The sequence below is a fragment of the Dipodomys spectabilis genome, unplaced genomic scaffold, assembly GCF_019054845.1.
Source record: "Dipodomys spectabilis isolate Male_0828 unplaced genomic scaffold, ASM1905484v1 ptg000241l, whole genome shotgun sequence".
NCBI classification, from domain to species: domain Eukaryota; kingdom Metazoa; phylum Chordata; class Mammalia; order Rodentia; family Heteromyidae; genus Dipodomys; species Dipodomys spectabilis.
The window spans coordinates 6815191-6841282 of record NW_024870918.1 but is presented as its reverse complement, the minus strand read 5'-3'; the positions used below and the strand labels follow the sequence as shown (position 1 = coordinate 6841282).

Genomic DNA, 26092 nt, shown 5'->3' with positions numbered 1-26092 from the left:
GATTTCTCTGGAACAATGGAGAACGAGATTAATTGATGACCAAATTATACCGAAAAAAAAGTTTACTTAAGTGAAAAAATATGTTCATCACACAAGCAACTGGGGAAAACGTCTTTGAGTGCATGAAGGATTATATAAAGGGCTAGAAATTAATCTATTTAATCATATGGTAAATTTTTATATCCAAGTAAAATAAAAAAATCTGATGTTTTCACTTTTATCATAAATCTCATTTTTTCATTTCTTTGTAGTAAACAGGCAATATTTAGATGATCTTTTCCCCCCAATTTTATCCAGATATACTTGATAAATAATAATTGCATATATTCAATCATATAGAGTGATGATTTTGACACACATTTACATTGTTGGATGATTATCATAATCAAATTTATAAATGTGTCTTTATCAAAAAGAGCAATCCATTAGCCATGATCATCTTTTTTTTTTTTTTTTTTTAAATTTTATTTTATTTTATTTGAGAACATACTGTACAGAGGGGTTACAATTACATGGGCAGGATAATGCATACATTTCTTACCAAGCATTGCATCCTCCTCCTTTGTTTACCTTTCACCTCCCTTCCCAGCCTCCCCCCTCCCTCCCACCCAATCATACCCCCCCTCCCCCCCCCCCACCGACATTGTAAAGCTGGTTTTGACATGACATTTTGTACTTCTCATTGTTGCAACAGGTCCACCTGAATCCTTAAACGACTTGTTTGTCCCCGTCTCCTCCACATGTTATACTGACATCAAATATAGTGAAAGCAGGGGTTACACTGTGGGGGAGGGACACACAAAGCAACAAAGAAATAATCTTATAAATGCATTAGAAACACATGCATGAAAGAAACAAAAACATTAAAATACATATTTGAGGTTTTGTTTTCCTAACATCACATTATCTGACTTTTTCCGCTTGACTCATACCTATACTAGATATTGCAAATAAGGGAAACCATGGGACCTATGTTTCTTTGGGCCTGGCTTACTTCACTTAATATAATTTTTTCCAAGCCTTTCCATTTCCTAACAAATGGGGCAATGTCATTCTTTCTGATGGAGGCATAGAATTCCATTGTGTATATATACCACATCTTCTTGATCCATTCATCTACTGAGGGGCATCTGGGTTGGTTCCATGTCTTAGCTATGGTAAATAATGCTGCAATAAACATAGTTGTGCTGGTAGCTTTAGTGTGGCCTTGTTTGTGATCATTTGGGTAAATGCCCAAAAGTGGGATTGCTGGGTCGTTGGGGAGCTCTATGTGGAGTCTTTTGAGGAACCTCCATACTGCTTTCCAAAGTGGTTGAACAAGTTTACATTCCCACCAACAATGAAGTAAGGTTCCTTTCTGTCCACATCCCCTCCAGCATCTGTTGTTGTTAGAGTTCTTGATTTTTGCTGTTCTAACTGGAGTGAGGTGATATCTCAATGTTGTTTTGATTTGCATTTCTTTTATGGCTAGGGATGTTGAACATTTCTTCATGTGTCTATTGGCCATCCTTCTTTCTTCTTCAGAGAAGCTTCTCTTTAAGTCTTTCGCCCACTTACTTATTGGGCAGTTGTTTCTTTGAGGATTTGTTGTTGGGTGGTTTAATTTTTTGAGTTCCAAGTATATTTTAGATATGAGACCCTTGTCCGTTGTATGGCTAGTAAAGATCTTCTCCCAGTCCGTGGGCTTTCTATTGATCTTGCTAGCTATGTCATTTGCCCTGCAGAAGCTCTGCAACCTTATACAATAGCCATGATCATCTTTCAAAACATTTTTGTTAATTTCTTTACAGAAAATATAGAAATGTCAAAAAAAAAAAAAGACTTATAAGCTGGGAATGTGGCTTAGTGGTAGAGTGCTTGCCTAGCATGCATAGATCCCTGGGATCAAATCCTCAGTACCACATAAACAGAAAAAGCCAGAAGTGGCACTGTGGCTCAACTGGTAGAGTGTTAACCTTGAGCAAAAGACAGTGTCCAAGGACAGTGCCTAGGCCCTGAGTTCAAGCCTCAGGACTGGCAAAAAAAAAAAAGAGACATAGAACCGAACTGTGGTTATATTTTGTTACACTTTGTTACATTCTTGAGCAGATATTAATTATGAGTTTTCAAATCAAGGTGAGCTCACATTTCCTAAGCAGCAGTTTTGTCATCTAGATGGCTTAGAGATTCTGCAGGAATTCATTTATTCTTTATAGTTATGTTGTCACGTTTTTCATGTCTCCTCTTTTTAAATTACTGTGTTAATTTTCCAAATTATTATGTTAATTATAATGTTCACTATCCATAGAGGTTTCATTGTGGTATTTCCATACATTCATATAATGGACTTTGGTCAGATCCATTGCCCTATGATTCTTTCTTGTCCCCTATTATTTCAACTTTTTTTCTTTTTTGTCGGTTGTGGGGCTTGAACCCAGGGCTTGGGTGCTGTCCCTGAGCTTCTTTGTGCTCAAGGCTGGCTCTTTACCACTTGAGCCGCAGTACCACTTCTAGCTTTTGAGTGTTTTGTTGTTGTTGTTGTTGTTGTTTTGAGAGAAGAGTCTCATGGGGATCTTTCTGCCCTGGCTAGCTTCAACCTGCCATCCTCAGTCCTGAGTAGCTAGGCTTACAGGTGTGAACTACTGGCACCTGGCTTTCAACAATTTTTAAAAACGTTTTGTTATCCTATTTTCACACATGTGCACGAATTACTCTGATTATATTCACTCTCCCTTTATCCTCTCATTTCTTTGTATTATACTTGGTTTTTAATAATAAGTCTGGAAAATATAGAGAGCTTTTATGCAAGATGTTTTATGCAGTAAGGTACTCCTAATCTTGCCATTCCTTTCTAAATTATCCTCCTTTGCAGAATTCATGGGATTCTTAACTTTTCTAGGTAGAGTATGTTTATACAACATTCCTTTCTAAATTATCCTCCTTTGAATTCATGGGATTCTTAACTTTTCTAGGTAGAGTAGGTTTATACAACAAGAAGGAAGGGATAAAACCCAAGATGTAATGCATGATACTGTCACTACCTGAGATATTTCAAGCTAAATTTTTTGTTTGTTTTCATTTTCATTGGTCATAAGGCCTGAACTCAGGCCCTGGGCGCTGTCCCTGAGCTTTTTCACTCAAGGCTAGCACTCTACCACATTGAGCCACAGAGCCACTTCGGATTTTCAGGTGGTTAATTGGAGATAAGTCTCACAGACTTTCCTGCCTGGGCTGGCTTTAAACCATGATCCTAAGATCTCAGCCTCCTCAGTAGAAAAGGTTATAGGTATGGACCACCAGCACCCAGCTTCAAGTTAAAATTTATATGCTGGATTATTCCATTTTCTGTGGGAACAAAATACTTGTACATTCTTTTTTTGCTTTTTTCTTTTCTTTTCTTTCTCTTCCTCCTCCTCCCCTTCTTCTTCCTTCTCCACTTCCTCCTCCTTTTTCTTCTCCTTCTCCTCCTTCTCTTTTTCCTCCTCCCCTTCTCCCTCCTCTTCTGCCTCCTCCTTCTGAAAATGTAGCTGACAGTTTTAGCTCACAGTTCTGGAAGCTGGAAGTCCAAGGCTGGGCGACTCATTAGTTTGGCCTGGAGAAGGCCCCCTGGAGGAAGCTGCCATAATAGCAGGACTTAGAAACATCTGTCACAGTTGAGACAAAGCCAGAAAGAAGCCTGAGAGGAGCCAGACGTGGCCTTTCTGTAACAGCCCACTCCCTCAGGAACAACTAGGGCCCAAGCACCTAATCATTTTCCAGTTGACCCATCTGGTAATTTCTTTTTGCCAGTCCTGGCCTTGAACTCAGGGCCTGAGCACTGTCCCTGAGCTTCTTTTGCTCAAAGCTAGCACTCTACCACTGGAGCCACAGCGCCACTTCGGACTTTGTCCGTTTATGTGATGCTGAGGAATTGAATCCAGGGTTTTGTGCATGCTGGGCAAGCACTCTACTGCTAAGCCACATTCCCAGCCCCCATCTGGTAAAGTTTCTTCCACCTCTCACATCGCTGCACTGGGGAAGAAGCCTCCAGCACATGAAATGTTTGGGGACACACTCAAACCATATCATGCATATAACAAACTCCCTCTACTCTTATGCAAATTCATCATTGAAAAATCTTTCAAATGAACTATACAACGTGTGGGTGGGGACAGGAGCAAGGGAAAAACTGGGAGAGAAAGAGGGTAGGGGTGACATTGTCCAAAAAGAAAAGTACACTTCACCTGACTTATGTAACTGTGACCCCTTTGCACATTACCTTTATAATAACAATAAAAATATAGTTCAAGCTGCACATGAGTGGCTCATGTCTGTCATCCTAGCTATTCAGGAAGCTGAGATCTGAGGATCCTGGTTTGAAGCCAGCCAGGGCAGGAAAGGCCATGAGACTCATCTCCAAAGAGCTACAAAAGAAAGAAAGAAAGAAAGAAAGAAAGAAAGAAAGAAAGAAAGAAAGAAAGAAAGAAAGAAAGAAAGAAAGAAAGAAAGAAAGAAAGAAAGGAAGGAAGGAAGGAAGGAAGGAAGGAAGGAAGGAAGGAAGGAAGGAAGGAAGGAAGGAAGAAGGAAAGAAAGAAAGAGAGGGAGAAGGAAAGAGAGGGAGAAGGAAAGAGAGGGAGAAGGAAAGAGAGGGAGAAGGAAAGAGAAAAAATCTTTGAGTCCATATCCACACACAAATAGGATGAAGAGAGATGAAGAGATGCTGTATGTTTTTCAGTTTTACATATAATCCAAATTAAGTTACAGAAATTAACTTCATGCTGGCTGGGTGATTCCAGTCAACTCATTTCTCTTCTTCTTAACTGTGAAATGATAACTGGGGATACAGTGCTCTTTTGACTCTTAGATCTGGGTGCCATAGCCACATATATGGGTGTGCGTGTGTGTGTGTGTGTGTGTGTGTGTGTGTGTGTGTGTGTATGTTGTCATTTGTGGGGCTTGAGCTCAGGGCCTGAGTGCTGTCCCTGAACTCTTCTGCTCAAAGGTAGTGCTCTACCACTTTGAGCCCCAGCTTCACTTCTGATTTTCTGGTGGCTAATTGGAGGCAAAAGTCTCAAGGTCGGGCTGGGAAGGTGGCTCAGTGGTAGAGCGCTTGCCTTGCATGCATGAGGCCCTGGGTTCGATTCCTCAGCACCACATAAAGCAAAAAAAAAAAAAAAAAAAAGCCAGAAGCGGCGCTGTGGCTCAAGTGGTAGAGCGCTAGCCTTGAGCTGAAGAGCTGAGGGACAGTGCCCAGGCCCAGAGTTCAGGCCCCACGACCAGACCCAAACAAACAAACAAACAAAAGTCTCAAGGACTTTCCTGTGCAGTTGAGCTAGCTTCAAATTGCAATTCTCAGATCTCAGCCTAGTGAGTAGCTAGGAATATAGGCCTGAGCCACCAGTGTCCAGCTGGTTATAGGTGTGTGTGTGTGTGTGTGTGTGTGTGTGTGTGTGTGTGTGTGTGTGTGTGTGTGTATACATACATATATATAATATACATTATATAGATATCTATAAATATGTGGATATAAGGAAAAGATATTAAGAATATATCACAAAAGGGTTTTGTGCAAATCTTGAAAATGTTGGAAAGCATGCTATATTTTTTTCAGAAACGTGTTTTTGAGTGAGAAAAAGTTTCTCATTAATCTAACAGAAATTAGAGCTTTAAAGTCAAATGCCTAGATATTATTCTTTCCCTTCAACAACAACAGTGTGGGCGTTTGAGCTAGAGCAACATTGCCTACACCCTAAGTTAAAGCCCATTGTCCAGCAGGCTTGCAGGAAGCCAGCAGCCTCCGTAAGAAGCTCAGGCGGTAGGGGAGTGAGGTCGGCTGGAGGCAGAAAACCAAAGAACGAAAAGTCAGTCTGTGGACACACAGCTGCCCCACCACGGGGAAAGGTCACACGAAAGCGTTCTGTAATGTTATTGCAATGAGCCGAGGGGGAAAAATTCTTCCAAGACTTGTAATTACAGTGAGGATGGCAAACGGCACATCAACACCTTCCTAGCAAAGCATTAGTCATCGAGGACATCATCTCCAAACTCAGACACCTGGTATAACAGGAACAAGTATGGACAGAACAACATGAAGTCTCGATTCTTCACAAGGATTCACTGAGACCCTCCTAGCATGGAGACTGTTGGAAAGGATTAGTTTTTAATAACCTTGGGGAAAATTGGATAGAGAAGCATAGATGAGAGTCAAGGGACGCTGATTTAAAAGGGCATATAGTTAGAAAACGCCCAGGAAGCAGAGGCGTTGAAAGTGCTGAACACAGAAGGGCCGTACCTCCTTCCTGTCCTACTTCTTGGTCCTCTTCCTTCTCTCAAAGGGCCCTGCCAACTCCTTTCCCATCTATTTAGCACTGCTGGGCCCTGGGGCTTTAGAAGACAGGAATTAGTAGGATATTGGTGGCTCACTCCTGTAACCCTAGGTACTGGAGAGACTGAGATCAAAAGACCGAGATTCAAAGTCAACCTCTGCAGATAAACCTGAGAGATGCTCATCTTCAAATAAACCACCAAAAAGGATGCTTAACGCCTGGAATCCTAGCTACTCAGGAGGCTGAGATCTGAGGACTGCAGTTCAAAGCCAACCCTGGCAGGAAAAGTCCAGGAGACTCTTATCTCCAATTAACCACCAGCAAAACGGAAGTGGTGCTGTGGCTCAAGTGGTAGAGTGCTAGCCTTGAGTTGAAAAGCTCAGGGACAGTGACCAGGCCCAGAGTTCAAGCCCCACGACTGACCTCTCCAAAAAGAAGTATGATTCAAGTGGTAGAACACCAGCTTTGAGCAAAAAAAAAAAAAAAAAGCCAAGAGAGAGGCCCTGAGTTCAAGCCCCAGTCCCTGTACAAAAGAAGAATAAAAGGGAATAAGTAATTTAGTAACTTTAGAGTTAGAGACTCTTCAGATCCACCACTTGAAGGGAGTGTGATGATTGGCTAAAACTGGGGGGAATCTTGCTAATCTCAGAAGAGGAGGTAAGGGGAAGGGCAGTGTGGTGGACTCAGAACCATGGCTGCCAAGGGCAGCACACAGACAATGAGATTTTCTATGCTGTTTGGGAGAAGAATTAGCAAGAATGCGAAAGTTGGGTCACAAGGTCTATGGAAAAGGAAGCACTATCATTTCAAAGGGAGTAGGAGGATGCACTGTGGTGTGTGTGTGTGTGTGTGTGAAAGGATGAAGTATGTTTTGAAGATGACTACCATTTCAACATTATAAAGAAGATTCCAGCGTCCCTTAGGTATCTATCTTGTTACTTGTACCTATAACCTGGATCAAAGTCACTTCATTGTCCAGGCATACCCAAAAGTCGCTGAGCATAGGACCTGCTTTAAAATTCTAATTTAGCCTAGTCATGGAAGAGCTAAAGAAGTTGTGGACCAGAATGATCAAATAACACAATTTCCTGAGCACCTATGAGATACGCAGCAAAGCACTGTCCTATAACTTTCATGAGCGAATGACTCCATGAACTGGATACCATTATCATTCCTATTTTAAAATGAAAAAAAAAAACATGACTGGGCACTGGTGGCTCATACCTGTAATCCGGATCAGAGGATCCCTGTTTGAAGCCAGCCCTGGCAGGACAGTGTATGAAACTCTTGTCTCCAATTAAGCACCAAAAAATTGAATGTAGCTCAAATGATAGAACAGCAGCAGCCTTGAGCAAAAAAGCTCAGGGTCAGTGCGCTGGCTCTGAGTTCAGGCCTCAATTTTGGCATAGGACCAAGGAAAGAAGAAAATAAAGGAAATGAAAGAAAGAAATGAAAAAAAAAGGAAAGGAAGGAAAAGAGAGGAAAGAAAAGAGAAGAGAAGGAAGGAAGGAAGGAAGGAAGAAAAACAAAGGAGAGAAAGAAAGAAAGGCAGGCAGAGAGAGAGAGAGAGAGAGAGAGAGAAGGAGGGAAGGAGGCAATTAGAGGCTGGCCTTCTTGCCCAAAGTTATCCTAGTGGACACAGTTCTAACATAGACTTGTGACTCGAAGGTCTTGCCTCTAAGCCCGTGTGCTATTTATTCTGCCTCCACATTATAAATGCGCAGTAATGACCAGGAAAGAAATGCCTACTTTGAGCATCCCACTTACCAGAAGCTTGCTCTCCTCGTTTGGAAAGAGCAGCCTAATTGCGAGGATGTCCCATTATACGGCGTAAGTGTGTGACCTGGAGAACCACTGCCCAGATCTGCTGACAAGGAACTGTCTGCCCAGCTCTGCCTCTCCCCAGGTCATGCCATTTCCCAGGATGGATCCCATCCAATAGCTGGCTCAGGAAGGTTTCCAAAGGTCTGGCTGTTTAGGCCCAATCACTCTGATGGGCCATGCTAACAGCAGAGCCTCCAGTGGGGCTGCTGGAGGGCGTGAGGTAACATTGCAGTTCTTCGTCTCCTTCCCTTCCGCCTGCTTCCTGTCCCTCCTAGCACAGGTGGTGACCCCGTGGGCATTCCTTAATCAACATCCTGCCATTCTGTCTCAGAGCCTGGGAAGATAGGCTAATGACATCAGTTCTATAAACCAAAAGGAGTCTGTGTTCTCATACTATATTCCATCTGTAACTTCCTTCCATAATAGCTTCCTTGGGTTTTATTTTGTTATAGATAGGTATCTATACACATTTATTTATAAAATTTGATAAAAGTGTTTTTCCTCAGCTGTGATGATTCACACCTGTAAGCCTAGCTACTCAGGAGCTGAGATCTGAGGATCAAGGTTCAAAGCCAGCCCCAGCAGGAAAGTCCTGTGAGACTCTCATCTCCAATTGTGGTGCAAAGTGGTAGAGTTCTAGCTAGACATGAACATCAGAGCTCAGGGACAGAGTCCAGGCCGTGAATTCAAGCCTCATGATGGACAAAAAAGAAAAAGGTTTTCCTCAAAGGTAACTATACAAAACTGTAACCCCTAGTTTAATACACTATAGTGTTTAGCTTTAGGTTCACATGAAAACTGAGCAGAAAGGCAGAAGATAGAGATCTCTTGTATATTGATCTTCCTTCTTCTCCCTCTCAGCATCTATTTCACTTGGTTTTAGGACTTGATATTGATGGTAGAAGACCTCTTTACAACCAAAACTTTCACTAAAAGCTTCTCTGGATGTGCCACTGCTATTTTTTTTTAATATATGAGTACTTGGCAGTCTTTATTCTTTTTTAAAAAAATTGCCTGAGACCAGGGCTCAAATTCCCTATCTGATGCTTGCTTTCTCTCAATGCTGACAATCACATTTAATTCTAATAAGCTCTTGTCTTGGGCCTAGGGCCTAAGGTTGCTCCTTTAGATTTTCTGAGGGCCAGCATTCCATCATAAAATTGGAATCATTACTTTTTGGAGCACTTAGATAATGTTTCTCTCCTTCTTCTTCCTCTTCCTCCTCCTCCTCTTCCTCTTCTTCTTCTCCTTTTTTCTTCTTCCTTCTTTCTTCTTCTCATCCTGGAGCTTGAATTCAGAAGCTAGTTCTCTACCACTTGAGGTACAACTCCATTTCCTGCTTTTTGGAGGCTAATTGGAGAGGAGTCTCGCAAATTTTCCTTCCAGGCTGACTGCAAACTGCAGTTTTCAGATCTCAGCTTCGGGGGCAGCTAGGATTATAGGCCTGAGCTACCATGATTAGATAACATATCTTAACCACAGTCAAAGTACCTAGTGTTAAGTATTGAGAAAGAAGACATTTTGTATAAAGTTCAGGGCTCATGGTTCCTGTGGTTTCGGTATTCTATTTACCACTGATTGGCAGATCAATACAATAGAAATTTATTGTCACACGTGTGGAAAAGACATCTAAACTCAGTTTCACTGGTCTAAATCAGTAACCCAGAGGAGAATTCTTTCTTGACTCTGCTTTTCTTTATTACTGCCAAATTACTTCAATCAATCTCTGCCTCCAAGCTCACCTGTCTTCTTTCTGTGAAATCTCCCTGCGCTTCTTGTTGAAAGGATACAAGCGACTGCGATTTGGGTAGAATAACTGCCCCAACTTGAGACCCTTAATTTAACGCCCCCTGCAATAACTCCAATTTCTGTGTCTGGTAACATTTACAGATTCCAGAGATTAAAACTTGGTATGTTGGGGGGGATGGGTCATTTCCCAGCCTCCCTCCCAGGGTGACATAGTTCTTGCTTTGTCTTCCTGAAGCATAGTCCTAATAATATTTCACTTTGCTTCCACTAAAATTGTCCTCTGTCCCTTCCATCTGCTAGGCAGATGGCTCATGCCTGTATTTTTAGTTACTCAGGAGGCTGAGATCTGAGGATCCCTGTTGGAAGCCAGCCCAGCCAGGAAAGACCATGAGACTCTTCAACTCCAATAAGTTACTTAGAAAAAGCTGGTAGTGGCCGCTGTGATTCAAGTGCTAGCCTTGAGTACTAAGAAGCTCAGGGTCAGCACCCAGACCCCAAGTTTAACCTTCAGGTCATACAGACACACACACACATCTGCTAGTTTTTTTTTTTTTTTTTTAGATATATTTGATATTTTCCCTTCCTTTTCCAGAAGGGACCCAAGCTTGGACAGGCAACTGTGTAACTGTCTATAAAGTCTCAGCAGCAGACACCACTGAGGTTTGAGGGACATCTTTTCAAGGTTTTGATTAGTAGATGGGTTCTAATGTCATTTCCCAGTTTTACTTTCCAGGCACCTCTGATTCAGTAGACTGTGTGAATACAAGTTGTGTGTGTGTGTGTGTGTGTGTGTGTGTCCCCAAGGATTCTCATCATCAGCCAAACATTGATTCTTTTTCCACAAAGCTCTGGACCCAGACTCTCCCGAGAGGGCATCCCCCCTTCCTGCCCGCTGAGTGCGACGTGGTTACACGACCGACTCTAAAAGTTCCAATGGAAAGGGTGGAAAATACACGGTCAAGAGGGCAATCCTGAGAAGGGACCACCTGCTCCGTACAGGATTCGCGGAGAGAAGTCTCCTCCCGGGGAAACTTCCAGGCCGAATGCCAGGGAGGATGGGTTTGGCCGCCGGGCAGCGGTCCTGAGCTCGGTGCGACCTCGTGGGTCTGCGGGATCGAGCCCGGCCGCGCCCTCCAGCCCCGCCCCGGGCGTAGACAGATCCCCTGGCACCGGGGTGGACCGAGGAGGGGCTCCCGGGACCCCGTCCACGGGACGGGGTGTGTCACGGGAAGGGGGACTGGCGGGGGGGGAAGTGTATTTATTCCCCCGGGCCCCGGGCCGGCCCCCTCGGCGCCCCGGGGCTCTGTCCGTCCCGCGTCCGGAGCAGGCTGGCGGGCTGGTTCTTTGGGGACAGCCGAGGCCCCAGCGCCCGGCCAGGTGGGGGCAGCCGCGGATGGGGAGGAGGGCGCAGGGACCCCGGGGCCTGGAAGAGCGAACGCGCGGAGGGACGGACTCCCATCCATGGAGAGATGGGGCGCAGCGCCGGGGGCGGCAGATCCGGCGCAACCGGGGTGACTGGGAGCGGGCGGGGGCCTCAGCCGAGCCCGGTACGCGCGACCCGGGCCCCGCAGCCGTCGGCCTGGGGCGCTGCCTGGCCCCCTCCCGGGGTCGGCGGGGTGCGGTGCCCGCTCTCCAAGCGCCGAGCTCCCGCGTCCCCAGGGCCCCGCCGCTGGAGGCCGCTCGGCGCCGACCCCGCCTCCTCCGCCCCGGAGGCCCCGCCTCCCCCGCGCCCCGTCGGCCGCGCGCCCAATCCCCAGCCCCGCCTCCCTCGCGCCCCGCCTCCCTCGCGCCCCGCCTCCTTCGCGCGCCGTCGGCCGCGCGCCCAATCCCCAGCCCCGCCTCCCTCGCGCCCCGCCTCCCTCGCGCCCCGCCTCCCTCGCGCCCCGCCTCCTTCGCGCGCCGTCGGCCGCGCGCCCAATCCCCAGCCCCGCGGCCCAAGGCAGCCCCGCCGCGCGCTCGTCGGGCCGGCGGCGGAGGCTGAGCGCGGCCCTCGCGAGTGGCGGCGCCCGCCGAGCCGGGACCTGCGCTGCTGCGGGACGCGCTCTGCACCCCGGTTCCCTCCCGGGCCGTGTCGGGGACTCTCGGCGCGGGCAGACCGGCCCGCGAGCCTCCTTCCTCTTCCTCCCGGGAGGAGAGCCGGGCGGCGGTGCCGGCGCGGACGCGAGCCGAGGCCCCCCGTGCTCTCCGGGGCTTGGGACGAGGCGGACGCCCGGCGGCGCGGAGCGGACCCGGGCTCCGCGGAGGCGGGGGGCGGAGCCCCCGCGGGCCATGGAGAGGCGATCGGGACCCCGGGACGCCGGGCTCCGCGCTCGGGTTCCCCGGATCGCCGCCTAGGGGCACCGGAGCCCGCCGACGCCGCGCGCCCGGGAGTGTGGGGGGAAGGTAAGCCCGGGCCGCGGCCCCGCGCACCTGGGGAGGCCTGGCCCCCTGCCTGTCGGGACCGGGGGCGCCGTCCGTCCCGAGCCTCCCCGCTTCCCGGGTTCGCGCCTCCGGGTTTGCAGGAAACCGCGTTCCCGCGGGGTCCGAGTCGGGGTCGGGTCCTTTCTCTGGCTTTTCTTGGAACAATGGACCTTTGAACGTGCGTGTGTGTGCGTGTGGGGGGAGGGGGGTCAGCCCCGCCGGAAGCCAGCCGGGGGGTGCCGTCCAGTGTCCGGCGTCGGCGGGGATCCCGGTCCCCCCCCCCGTGGGTGGGGCCGCCGCCGCCCGCGGCTCTGCCCGAGCCCCCGGGCGCCTTGGCTTCAAGATTGGGGAACTGCTTTGGCACTTGGAGGAGGTTGGTGAGAGACGGGGGGGGGGGGGGGGGGGGGGGCTCGACCAGAGCTGGGAGGTCCTGGCAGAGAAGGGGGGCGGTGGGCACCCCAAGAGTGCAGTGAAGGCTAGCCATACGACCCTCCATGCCCCCTGCTGGGGGGGAAAAGGGCTCACTGGGGTGAACGCTCCCGTCCAAGGTTAGGACCCCCGGGGGGGGCTCTGTGTGTCCTCTGGTCAGCCTGGGCTAAGGGTCGAGGGCCTGGGAACTTGCTCCCTTACCTTGGGTTACTAGGACCACTGAGGATGCTGGGCACGTGTGTGTGTGTGCACACGCACAAGTCTTGTGAGTTCTTCCCAGTCCAAAGCGTGGGGTTTAGTGGTGGGAAAGGGGGTGAGGGACGGGGAGGCTCTTTTCAGCCCATGGAAACCTTGGTTCCTTGGATAGCCCAGGCAATACCTGTTGGGAACAGCTGCTCCAAATAAACACCTATGAAATAGCCCTAGAGCTCTGACGGTGCCCACTGGAGGAAGCTTGCTTTTTCTTTTCTTCTTCTCACAATCGATCTGGCTTCATATTCTTCATATTGATCACCGAAGGAAGCATGCTCTCTTCTCTTTTTTTTTTTTTTCCCATAATGGATCTGGGATTCATATTCTCGCTCTATAATCCACGGCCTATTCAGAGGTTCTTTTGAATGTGCATTTCTAAGCCACGCCGGAGAGTGCTAGAGGCTGGTCCTCCAGTTAGGGAGGTTAGGTAGCACCGTGTGATGCTTTGTCCCACTGTGGGAATGACTCCACAAAAAAAAAGTCTCATCTTTCTGTCTGTCTGCACTGGATGGGTAGGAACAGATGAAACTGGAAGACTGTTTTTTGGCTTTCAGTTCAGTACAGCAGATGCTGCCTCATCAGAGAGGTTGTGTGTGCACAGGTTAGGTAAGTACAATTTGAAATGAATTCTGAGATTCTCAGCCTTCACCTGTTCAGCTTTATCAGCCTGTGAATGAAAATTGAAGATCTGCTTTTCTGTGGTATGTGTGTGTGTGTGTGTGTGTGTGCGTGTACAGAAAAGTAGAACCTGTAATTTCCACGCATGAACCTGCAATCGTGTATGAAGTGCTTTATGAAGTTGCTGTTCTTGGTCAATTATTTAAGTAAAGTTTCCTTCCTTGGTCTAGCACATAATTGAATTTTCACAAGTGTTAGGTCCAACAGGAAACCTGAATCTAAGTTCTCAAACAGCTAGACAGAAAACGAGAAGGCAAACAGGTAGTCCTGTGAGCCATTTTTTGAAGTTGAACAGGTGCTATTTACTGGCTATTTGCCTTTGGGCCAATCTTTGTAAAGAAGGAGGAATCTTGTACTTAAAGGAAGAGAAATGGAGGCAGTACCTGTAATGGTAGTTACTCAGGAGGCTGCAATCTGAGGATCTAGGTTTGAAGCCAGCCCAGTCTGTGAGACTGATGGTCTGTGAGACTATCTCCAATAAACTACTCAGAAAAAGGCAGAGATGGCACTGTGGTTCAAGTGGTAAAGCGCTAGCCTTAAGCCAGAGAAGCTTAAGGACAGTGCCCAGGCCCAGAATTCAAGCCCCAGGACTGGCAAAAAGGAGAGAGGGAGGAATACTCACTACCAAATTTGTGGTTTGCAACTTACATTTGGCATGCTGTTGTAAATATTTGTGTTTTCAAGTTCTTCAAAATACCTGTCACCTACTGTGTGCCAGCCATCTGCAAGAAATCTTAACACTTTTGCCTTCTGGAGAGTTCTGTTGGTAGGGAGAGAGAGTGGAATGGAGTAAATGTCCCTGGAGAAGCCACAGGCCACGGTGGGTTCCATTTTCAAAGCTGAGTAATACATACTTTTTTTTTGTTGGATTTATTAGTCAGGCCAGGAAGACAAGGAAAGCTCCCATAAACGTGTGAGTGGTTGGAAAAAACCATTGTGCTTGCGATTCTCTAAGAAGCCAGAGGAGGAGTGGTAGAACAGTTTTTGTAAGAATTTATTCTGTGAGGCAAAATAGTGGGACCTGAAAACTGGTGTTTGGAGTTCCATTTCCTACCTGGGGGGCTGAGGCAGTCTGGGCTACAAGTCTCTCCACCCCTTATCCCTTCCCTCCTCAAGGAGGAAGAGGACAGCAAAGGTGGAGAAGTTGAGGGAGGAGAAAGAAGAGGAAGAACAGGAGAAAAAAAAAGGTAAAGAAGAGAAAGGCAGGGAAAAGCCCTCGGTTTGCATTTCTGAAACCGTGAAAATCACCCTTTCTAGTTTTCTCCACTTGTAGAGCCTGTAAGACAAGACTAAGAAAGGCTGTTCGCTCAATTACTGCAGCTGTTGTCTAGATGAAACTTGAATCTGTAAGCAATGCTTGCTTTATTCTCCCCCAAGAAATGGGCTTAAGCTCATCGGACATTTTAATAAATTGCCTTTGATAGAGATCCAAACTCGGAAATTTAAAGCTGCCAAGTGAAATGTGAGGTTTTTTTTTTTTTCTTTTTGAGCAAGAAAAGGGCGATATGAATGTCATATTGGTTTTCTGGACAATGCTACATACATAGGCTGAGTAAAAAATAAAATCAAACAAGCGAGTTGAGACCCAGGGAGGCTAGCTAATTAGGTAAGGTCATAATAAATGAATGGCTCAACAGGGACAAAAACGCCTTTGTCTTTATTTCCAGACAACATTTTCTTTTCCCCTGCTGATATAGTTTCACTGATCCAGTGGTTGGGTTAACAATATACTTATTTTAATGTTTTAATGGTCAAACTTTTGCAGTGGGTTGCGTGAGAGTTTAAGGCAGATTCTGTCTTTCCTTACATGATACTGTTTCATACATGATATGGTATATACAGTGGGGTCATGTTACTTGTAATAAGTTTCTATGAAATAAGGAACTTAGTGTAAAAATAATGTTCGTTTTACTTGCATTTTCCATAAACGGGACACGTGTAAAATATTGTAGCAGTGTATTTTTCTCCCCCACGGAATCAAGTTCCTGGAAGCATTATTCAGACTTGAGTTGTGAAACATAGAATAAAAAGCATACTACAAATAGTTCGCATGTTCTTGTGTTTCCCCTCTGCTTGCTTTGGGAAACCTTTAGTGTTGGTTGTCAGGAACTGTGTTCCGCAAGTATTTTATTGCATTTCTAGAATGGGTGCTGGGAACACACAAGATACCTGTAACCGAGGGTCTTGATTAAAAATGCCCTTTTAAAAAAGTGAAAAAGACTTGGAGATCATAATGACTGCCCCCCAACATGTTCGTGCTTTGGTCTATGTATGGAGCAAATCTGTATGACTCTAACCTTGCTACCAGATTTGTAACAACACACTGAGTTTTGTTGGTTACGTAGTGACCAGCGGTAACCATTTTTTACAATTGTTGGATCAGGGTAAGTAAGAATTCTGTAGTATTTGGTAAGAATTTGATATTCTGGAGGGGGAAAAATTTGGCTATGGAGAGATTGTAGCATTCCTAGCTGTAACATATTTAAAAAGTGGCTTTCAGACCACTGGATGTGCTTTGGGGACCTTGTTGCCTGATTCAACTAAGACTGTCCATTGTGAGCCACTGAAAAAATGACCATCCTTATTGATGCTGAGTTTGATGCCCTTCTCTGAAAACAATACAAATATCCTCCACAATGCTGATACCTCGGTCGATCAGGTCTTTCCCGAGCGAAGCATTGATTTTGTTACTGGAGTCTGCAAGCCTTGTGCTGTCTATGATCTCTGCTAATAGCCACTCACTTCCCTAAAGAATGATTTCAGATACTTTGAGATTTGAAAATTAATTATTAACATTTTAGGGATTAGCCATTGAGCACGGGGAAAAAATGCCTCAGTTCTGTTTCAGCAGGAATGAGACTGTGTGTGTGTGTGTGTGTGTGTGTGTGTGTGTGTGTGTGTGTGTGTGTGTGTGTTAAAACAACAGTGTTTTTTGTTTTTGTTGTTCCTTTGTTTTGAGACAGGATCTTGGTAGGTTTCCTGAGCTAGCCTTGAACTAGTGGTCCTCTTGCTTGTGATGGCTGGGATTCCAGGCATGGATACCATGCCTAACTCTCACATTTGATTATGAACAATTTACTGCTTTTCCAGGAACCTGTGTTGTGTCACACCCTGTCTTGTTCATACCATGTAACCCCTCTTCTCAACTGAAGAGTAGATAAGATCAGTTAGTGGGTAACTTTCCCCAGCTGTCTGGTTAGCACTCTGGTTTAACTTGACTTTTAAGTATTTCTTCTTGCTTCTTTTTTGAACTTGTGGCCCTTTGAGCTCACCACACAGCCTGTTTGCCTGATTTGCTTTCAGCTCTCTGTGTTTAGTTACACTTACGAGTGTTGAGTAAGTGTTTGTTAGGTGGCTAGTCTTCCTTTTTGCTCTGACATTCTGGGGTCTTGGTATGCATCAAGGCCATTGCTGAGGAGGAGGATAGGTTCCTTTTCCTGGGTCTTGCTTTCCTATCTCCTTGGCATAGGAGGAGATAAACCATGACTTGTATTTTGGCTTGAAACTTACCTGCTTGTGACATCCTGCTGGCCGGGCTTCCAAAGGAGAGGAAAGACTTCTTGAGTCTGTAGATTCTGCTGAGTTGGTCATTGTTGGACAGTGTGATGTTGTTTTAGTAGGAGAGTTCAGTGGTAGATTTTAGTATACACTCATGAATGGAACTTACCTGTAGTTGTTTGAGAGTGTGCATTGGGTGGAGTAAATTTGAGATTGTAAACTCACCAAGGGTAGACAAATTCAGGCCCCTTAACCCAGATTCTTTGCCCTAGCACACACACTAATAATGCCTTGATGTGGGCCATTTCCCTCAGCTCGAGGCCTGGAGCCCTCCTGTCTCCATTGTCTAGCAGAGTCCTTGTCTCACGAGATGCTGAAGAGAGTCGCTTGTCCCAAGAGAACTTGTCTCTGGTTTTGAAGCGTTTTGCTCCCAGCAGCTAACATTGTCTTATGGTTCTGTATGTATTACAGTTAAAAGATCTACTTTCGTGGGTAGATACTTGGCTTTAATGCTAGCTCATTGCAATTTGGTCATCTTATTGTTCATTTAGAATATTTCTTGGTTTGAAAGATAGCTTAACATATTCATCAAGCCAAGACTCTCAAGCCTATAATCATAGCTACTCAGGACACTTGAGATAGAAGGATATAAGCCAGAACAGACAAATTTGAGAGGTTCTTATCTCCATTTAACCAGTAAAACCTGGAAGTGGAGCTGTGGCTCAAGTGGTAGAGTGCCAGCTTTGAGCAAAAAAAGTAAGGCAAAGAGCATGAAGGCCTGAGTTCAAGCCCCAGGACCAGCATGTGCACACGTGTGCACACATACACACAGTATATAAAAAATAGAACGTGAGAAAAGATCTATTTTTCAGGATCTATTTCTTCCTGTCATTGAATTTTAATGTGAGTTGGTTACTGGATGAGGACTTAGAGTGAGTCTACGCTCTTCACATCAGATATATCTCTATTGTGTGAGTTTCTCCCCCCCTCCTGCCCATCCACATGGCTTTCTGTCCCTTTCTTCTGGAGAAGCATTTGCCAGCATTGCCGCTGGCACTCTGCGAAGAATGTAGCCCACAGGCAGCTCTGCCCTTTGCTGTAACCCTAATTAATTCAGCCTCCCTCAGGTCAGCCTCTGGCTTTGGTTCTTTCTTTTGAGGATCAGTGACCAGGCTGACTGGCCGCCAGTGCAGCCATTGTGTGTCTCTGCACAGTCGTCCGTCACTGTCAGCGCCTCTCAGTGTCTGGCCAACTGGTTTGGGAACGGGGCAAAGCAGCAGAGGCTGGAAGGGGGAAAAAGAGGAGGGAGCTGAGAAATAAAAGCCCGGCAGACAGGAGCAGAGAACCGAGAGGAGGTAAAGTGATTGTTGCCTTCCTGGTCTTGGTGTCTAGATTGTCTCTTTTTTCCTCCTGTTTATCTCCTTGTTCAGTCAAAAGGCAACATGACAGAAACTTTTGAGATGGGTCTCTTTGGCTTTTATTTGGGATTCATGAATGGACACAGTCCCCGTTCTACAAAACAGAATGAGACTTCTGATGGGGGTGATAGCAGAGTGAGCTTTTAGATATGAACAGAAATAATAGGGAGAAGCTGATTGGTCAATATGTGCATAAGGCAACTTGCTTGTTCCTGAGAAGAAGCAACTTTTATTATACTTCCTATTCTGATTGTAATCTCTTCTCAGGGAGAAAATGGTTTGTTTCTTCCTTAAGAGTTTCAGTTTGATTCTGTGGCATTTGAATTGAGTAGATCCATTTTGGTTTTGTTTGGATTTGTAAGAACTCACTCCAAAGCAATGCCACTCACAATTGTTTTAAAAGTTTTTTTTCTTCTTCTACTCAGAGGCCTATATACTTTGCTCCATTAAAAAAATTTTTTTTTATTGTAGAAATACTGTACAGAGGTGTTACAGTTACACGAGTAAGGAAATCAGTCATTTCCTATTGAGCATTGTTACCTCCTTTGTTTTTCTCCTACCATCCCTTCCCTCTCTACCTCTTCCCCTTCCCCCCAAGTTTTAAAGTTCGTTTTCTTTTTTTTTTTTTTTTTTGCCCGTCATGGGGCGTGAACTCTGGGCCTGGGTGCTGTCCCTCAGCTCTTCAGCTCAAGGCTAGCGCTCTACCACTGGAGCCACAGCGCCGCTTCCACCTTTTACTGCTTATGTGGTGCTGAGGAATCGAACCCAGGGCCTTATGCATGCAAGGCAAGCACTCTACCACTGAGCCACTTTCCCAGCCCCCCCCCCTTTTTTTTTTTTTTGGTTAAAGGGTACCTTCTACAAAAAATGAGATGTAAGACTGAGTTAACAGTGTTAAATAATGACTTAGCTTTAAGGTTAGAAAATAATCCCTTGGTACGTGTTTAGCATTAGATACAAATAAAAGCTTTTAGAGGAATCTATACATTTTTATTTGCATATATTAATAGTGTAAGAGGAATTTAGTATGAAAATTCCATTGAGGTGCGTAGGATATCTTGAAAAAGTCACCTCATTGTATTTCCTTAATCCTCCTCCTCTCTATACCCCCCTTAACTTTTCAAACAGTATTTGGTATGTTTCATTATTTTATCTTCTTGCACTGAAAAATTCACACACACATATTTGCAAGATATATATTTATATAAATACATTAAATTTATATTTTCTATTTGCAAGATATATATGTGTGTATATATATATATATATATATATATATATCTTGTATAAGCTTATATTATTTCTAAGTTTTGTTTCCCAAAGATTTAATTGTTTCTTGACTATATGTTTTCTTGCAGAGTTTAACAGATGAACTTCTAGGCAGGACAAGAAATGATAAAACTACTTCTTTATTTAAAAGCTTAATGGCAAAGGGCTTTGTTGTGTGTGTGTGTGTGTGTGTGTGTGTGTGTGTGTGTGTGTGTGTGTGTGTGTGTGTATACAATGTTTCTTATAATTTTTCTGTAGTATATTTTGGAGTTTTTCCTTTTGAGGAAAATAATGTGAGGCATACGTGGCATCTAGTTTGGGGAGTATCATTCATTGGCTAAGTGGAGAAAACAGGTGTAAGAATACAAAATAATTCACATGTTTGAGTCGCGTAGCCTTTCACTTCAGACAGGGGGTTTATAATCAAGGTCTTTCAGTGAACGCTGCCTTGGGTTCAGTGGGTAGCTTACAAAGGCGAAATTGGATCTATGTGACTAAACGAATTGCAATGGAGGCCAACTGTTTCTTTCTTCTTCCTCATGCACCAGAGCAATTACAGGTGATCATGACTCATACAGATTTTGACAGTTGAAGGGAAAGCGTCCAAAAGAATTTTAAGTGCAAGGTCTTAGTGGAGAGTACTCTGTGTCCCCACAGTGTGAAGCTGTGTGCACGGGTCCCAGGGCGATCAGTTCTTTGAGAGTTTGCTTACACACAATCACGTAGATTGCTGGTTGAAAATGAATTTCATTTTTCTAACCGTCTGTCTTTTCCCAAGCAGCTATATACACATTTGTGCTAAATTCCTGGCAGTGATTGTTTAAGGAAGATATATTTTATTCTGCACATGTATTACACATATTCCTCTAAACTACATATATATATATGTATATATATATATATACATATATGTGTATATAAACACCCTAACCACTCTTTATTTAAAAAGAAATCTATATAGTGTTTAAGTGTAGAATCTTCATGAGACTGTTAATCACACTTATCGACCATCATATTCTGAATGTAAAATTAAATTAAATGAAATATTCAACACCTACCCTCAAAAACAAAACAAAAATCCCTGAAAGATCATCTTGTTGATGTTATTCTGCATTGTGACTTTCTCCCAAATATATGAAGTTGGGAATATGGACTATTAGTTGAAAATGGAGCAACAGGGTTTATTGGGTCAGAAATACTGATAATTATGGTAAAATGTGTAATCTTTTCGCATGGTAATTCAGTTATACCTTTTTTTCTGTCATGTTTTACTTTTTGCTGGCTAGTGTTACTTCTTTAGGGTTCCTACTTACTATGTTATAAAATTTTCCCAAGATCTTAAAAAAGGAAAAGTTACTTTATATGATTATTATTATTTTGTGTGTGTACCAGTACTGAGGCTTGAACGCGAGGCCTTATGCTCTTGCCTGACCTTTTGGCTCAGCTCCACTTCTGTCTTCTTACTGGTTAATTGGAGATAAGAGTCTCTCAGATTTATTTGCTCCACCTGCCCTTCAACCATGATTGGTCAGATCTCAGCCTTTTGAGCAACTAAACTTACAAGTGTGAGCCACCCTTGTCTGGCTAGGAAAAGCTTGGTTAGCCACATTTTGACCAGTTGTAACTGGAATTCTTGGGAAGTTAAGAGTGTCATTTGTAGAATTGACAGGTACATTGGATATTGTCTTGAAATTTCTGTGCTTGATGAAAGAAAAGAGCAAACTTGATTAGATCTTACTTCTTGGCTGTTCCTATACCAAGCCTGAATTTTTTCATTGGAAAGTAAAAGGGCTCATTAAAACGTCTACATGGGATTTGAAAGAACAGAAATGAATCAAAAGGGTTCCATTTTCAGCAGGTGTTCCATGTATATAAAGGGGCCAGTGTGTAGGTCTTGACACCGCCTTGGCTGAGTTTGGAGTTTGGAGACTGGTGATGTGACATGGAACAGGTATCCTTGTACCCCTTGTAAGTGACAGCACCTCTGGAAGTCAATTTAGTTTGCCTCTCAGCATCTCAGCAGTAGAGAGTTTAAAAGAACTCTACTCGTTCTGACGTACTACTGTCTGTATGGAGAGGACATTCCCTTTTATCACTGCTTTGGGGCAGTTCTAGGATTGATAGGTGCTTGATCTATCCCTCAGCCATACCTCCAGCCCTTGATTGTGCCAGTTCTTTTTGAGAAAGGGACTTGGATTTGTCTGATCACTTTTGTGGACCATGATTTACCCATTTTAGGTTTCTCATGATCGCTTAGCTAGGATGACGGGCACACACCATCTTGCCCACCTGGTAAGTCAGAAGGGACTTTGGGAACTTCCCAGCCCAGGTTGGCCTCAAACCACAAGCCTTCCAATCTCAGCCTCCTAGGTAGCTAGCATTACAGATGTGAGCTACTGGCTGAGGCTCCATTACAGCATTTCTTTGCTGTCAGTACACAGTAATATGTGTTCCTTTTCCCTTTGTCCTCTGTATTTCATAGTATGTGCTAAAATGATTGGGGAAGGCTTTCATTATCCAGGTATTTGCCATTCGTTATTTTAGAATTTTTATGTGAAGGGTTTTATTGCAACGTTTACTCATCAGTTGAATTTCATATTAGAATTGTGTTTGTCATAGATAATACATTGATTTCTTTGCTTGAAGTAGTGTTTTTTCTTCAAGAATCTTAAAGACCTTGAACTTTTGGTTAAAGTAATGCCTCCTCTTTTTCCTGTGAACAGAGTTTTATATATAATACTGCATAGGCAGGTACTGAGAGGTGAAAAGAATGAAAATCATCTTTTCATAGTCTTGGTAAAATCTTTAATTACCCACTTCAACTACTTGCCTAAACTGCCTGTGCAAATTTTTAATTGTCTATTTGTTTGGTTTATAATTAAGCCTTTTGGGACACTACTTTTTACCCTCCAGTACATAAGTACTCACAAAATAATTCTCCCAAAGAATTTCAAAGTACTGTCTAAATTCATCGTGAAATTGCAGCTGTTTTCCACAGGTTTTAAAACATGAATTGGAATAAAAGTATGATTCCCCCACATTTTGGATTATCTCCTTTATTTTAGGCACCAGCTCTAATAATAGCTCTTAAGGTAGATCAGAAAATGTCCATTGCAAGTACTACCTTAAAAAAAAACAACCCTAAACAACTTGTCATGCAAACGAGCACATACTGTATTAAAGTGAAATATTTATTCCTAGTGAAATTACAGAGGTGGCAAATGCTTGCTGAGAGGGCTTGAAAGGCAGAGGAGAGGGCTGGTAATTCCCTCCTTTGTTTTCAGGATGCCAAGCCCAAACAAAAGCTACAAGTAATTGCTAATAAAATCTTTTCTCTACCTCTCCCCTGTAAGACCTACTACCATAACCCTCTCATGATAGCAAAAGCTCCCAATTATTTACTGAATGAATGAAATGTCTTTTCTTCCTCTGAGCCATTTAGACCCAGAAGTGGAAATCAGTAAAATTTTAAGTAACTGATTCATAATGCTCTACTTAATGTAAACTCATCAGTGTAAAAAGAAATCTTAATGTGTTTATGTCTTATATTTTTAACGATTTTAGTTGCCTGGGATTTTTGCTTTGTTTGAGACTGATATATGGTTGTTAGCAATATGTGATTTTGGGGGGTGACATTGATCAAGATGTATTGTACTCATAAATCAACATGCTGCATTGAAACTGAAACCCCTTTGTACAACTACTTAAAGATAATTAGATATCAGATTGAGAAGATGCTTTTTCGTTTGTGGCAAGCTCCATCCGAGTTTTCTCATTAAGTTGCCATTTCTGTGACCTTCAGAACAGATTATTCTCAGTGGATCGCTGACTCTGTTGAACATTGAACCTCTTATACTGCTTTGTGTGTGTGTGTGTGTGTGTGTGTGTGAGAGGGGGGGGGGGAGGGTGAGTTCGAGTACATCTGGTGACATTATCTCCTACTAAAGGGCTCTCTAGCTTGAGAAGTAATAACAGCCTTTCTCACCCTGAAACAATGAGGTATTGGATGATTGCAGCCGGGTACACAAAGGCTTCCCACTCTTTTCAGAGCTGATCATGGTAGCAGCGGCCCCCCCCCCCCCATGAGTCTGACACTCAGTAATATCTACTTCACTCCTTTCTTTGTTAATGGAAGAGCATAAAGGGGATCTTTGTTATACTCTGATTTGTTCCAGCAGGAAGTATCCATTATTTGGCTCAGCTTCTTGGCACCGGGAGCTGTTTCTTCTTCAAGAGCACCTGAATGGTGTGCTTTTCCTTTGTTGTGAAGTCTAAACTTCATCTAAATAATTATTTTTGTCCGCAAATCGAACCTGTAAACCATGGACATACTCTGTGTCTGCAGATTCCCTTTTTAAACTCTGTATCAATCCTTGATTAGATTTCATTTCTATTCCCATTTATTTCTGGAGCCCTTGGGTCCTGGGAATGGAGCTTCTCTAATGACCCTTTTGTGCTTAATGGGTTTGTTGATAATCTCTATGACTAGAGTCTTGTTTATTGTTGGGTGAGGACCGACTGGGAGATTCTGAGGGTATTGAGTGAAGTCATATGCTCTAGTTTTTAAAGCCAGGGACCTAAGTGGAAGAAGTTGAGCATCAAGTTTCTGAAGCCATTGAGCACATCTCATTTACACTGAGCTCTGTCATAAAACACAGGGTGTGGCCAGCAAGCCCTCCCCCTCCCCCTGTCTCCTCCCCCTCTCCACCCTACTTCTTCCTATCTTCCTTCCCTTTCTTCTTCTTCTTCTTTTCACAAATCAACAGTTAAATTTAAAAAAACATATTCTCATATGTGCTCTGTCTAAAAGCCATCAGAAAGGTTTAAGAAGAACTGGCTGTGTGGGTAGTGTCAGTTTTTCTTAGCTAAAAAAGGATCCCAGATAAAAAGGAATCGTGTTTTCTGAGTGAGCTTCTGTAGGAAGGATTCCTGAGGCGATTAACGCCCTGGCTGCTTCCAGCCAGTTCTGTAAAACCCATTCTTTGAAGTCACCGCCTCCCTATTGTTTGGAAAGACAGGGGAGTGAAACTAGTTAGAGCCCCTAGAACGGGATCATTCTTTAGAGTTAAGAACCTCATTCTTTAGAGTTAAGAACCTGGGATTAAATTCTGGGTCTGTGCGCTGTCTGAAGTGTGAGAAAGTTTTCTTAACCTTTCCAGGCCTTAGTATTTCTCATTGGCAAAATGGGGTTGATGGTGCCTATTTCAGATTTTGTTGGATTGAAAATGTTAAATTGGTCAATAACATAGGTGTTAAGGATAGTACTAACAGTAAGTGCATTGAAAAAAAAGATCATTTGAGGGCTGGGAATAAGGCTTAGTGGTTGAGTGCTTGCCTAGCATGCACGAGGCCCTGGGTTCAATTCCTTAGCACCACATAAACACACACCCCCCACACACACACACAGGCACAATAAATCACTTGCAACATTATATTTTGATACTTAACTGTTTTTTCAACTTTTTAGGATCTTAAGAGATAAGATCCACTTCAAACTTTTACACTAAGTGTATTCAGAACCTATAATTAAATGACAGCCTAAATAGAAAATTGTAAATTGCTTGGCCATAAGATAAATCTAGTGAGCTTCAGCACTCTGATGTGAATTGGTGTCTCTTGAGAGCTTTTCCATGTCTACCCCATGATCCTCATGTGACACATGGACTTGTCATCTTGAAGATACACAGAGTGTCATGTCATTGAGATACTTAATGTGACTATTGTTTCAAAGTCACCAAGGTAGAGCCCTCTCTGTACCAATTGAGCCAGAAACCCAGGGACAAAGAGCCCAGGATTCTACCTTTGGGACAATTCTTAGCAATTCTTAGTTAACTAAAAATCAAGAACATTGGCACATTATATTTATTTGGGAGGACATTTTAAAAAGTATTGCTGCTTGGATTTCAGGTTTCTCTTCCTTATTGATTAATTTTGAGGTATGTCTTGCAATAGCAGGTGATTATCTTCTGGTCGTGAGGTGGAGAAAGCATTGTGGTAGAAGACAGTGAACGGAGTGACTGGCAGTTTATTCTATCAAGGGTGTAAGCTGCAGATTTGGTGTTTTCTTTCCTTTTTTGTTGGTTGTGGGGCTTGGTTGCCACCCCTGAGCTTTTGTGCTCAAGGCTAGCACTCTACTGTTTTGAGCCACAGCTCCATTTCTGGTTTTCTGTTGGTTAATTGGGGATAAGTGTCTCATGGACTGTCTTGCCCTGAGCTGCCTTTGTAATATCATCCAAAAAAAAAGCATTTGAGGATACACTGAGGTAGAGACCAATACAGTTTTATTAGTAA

The 26092-nt window shown here is 44.0% G+C and overlaps 1 protein-coding gene across 1 annotated transcript in view; it reads left to right on the top strand.

Annotated features, from left to right (window-relative positions):
* The first annotated feature begins 12581 nt into the window (after positions 1 to 12581).
* The window catches only part of Cemip2 (cell migration inducing hyaluronidase 2), a 73727-nt gene continuing 60216 nt past the window's right edge, over positions 12582 to 26092 (top strand). The window contains exon 1 of the mRNA XM_042699376.1: positions 12582 to 12630. The gene's annotated coding sequence lies outside the window, so the exon portion shown is untranslated. The remainder of the gene's footprint in view (positions 12631 to 26092) is intronic.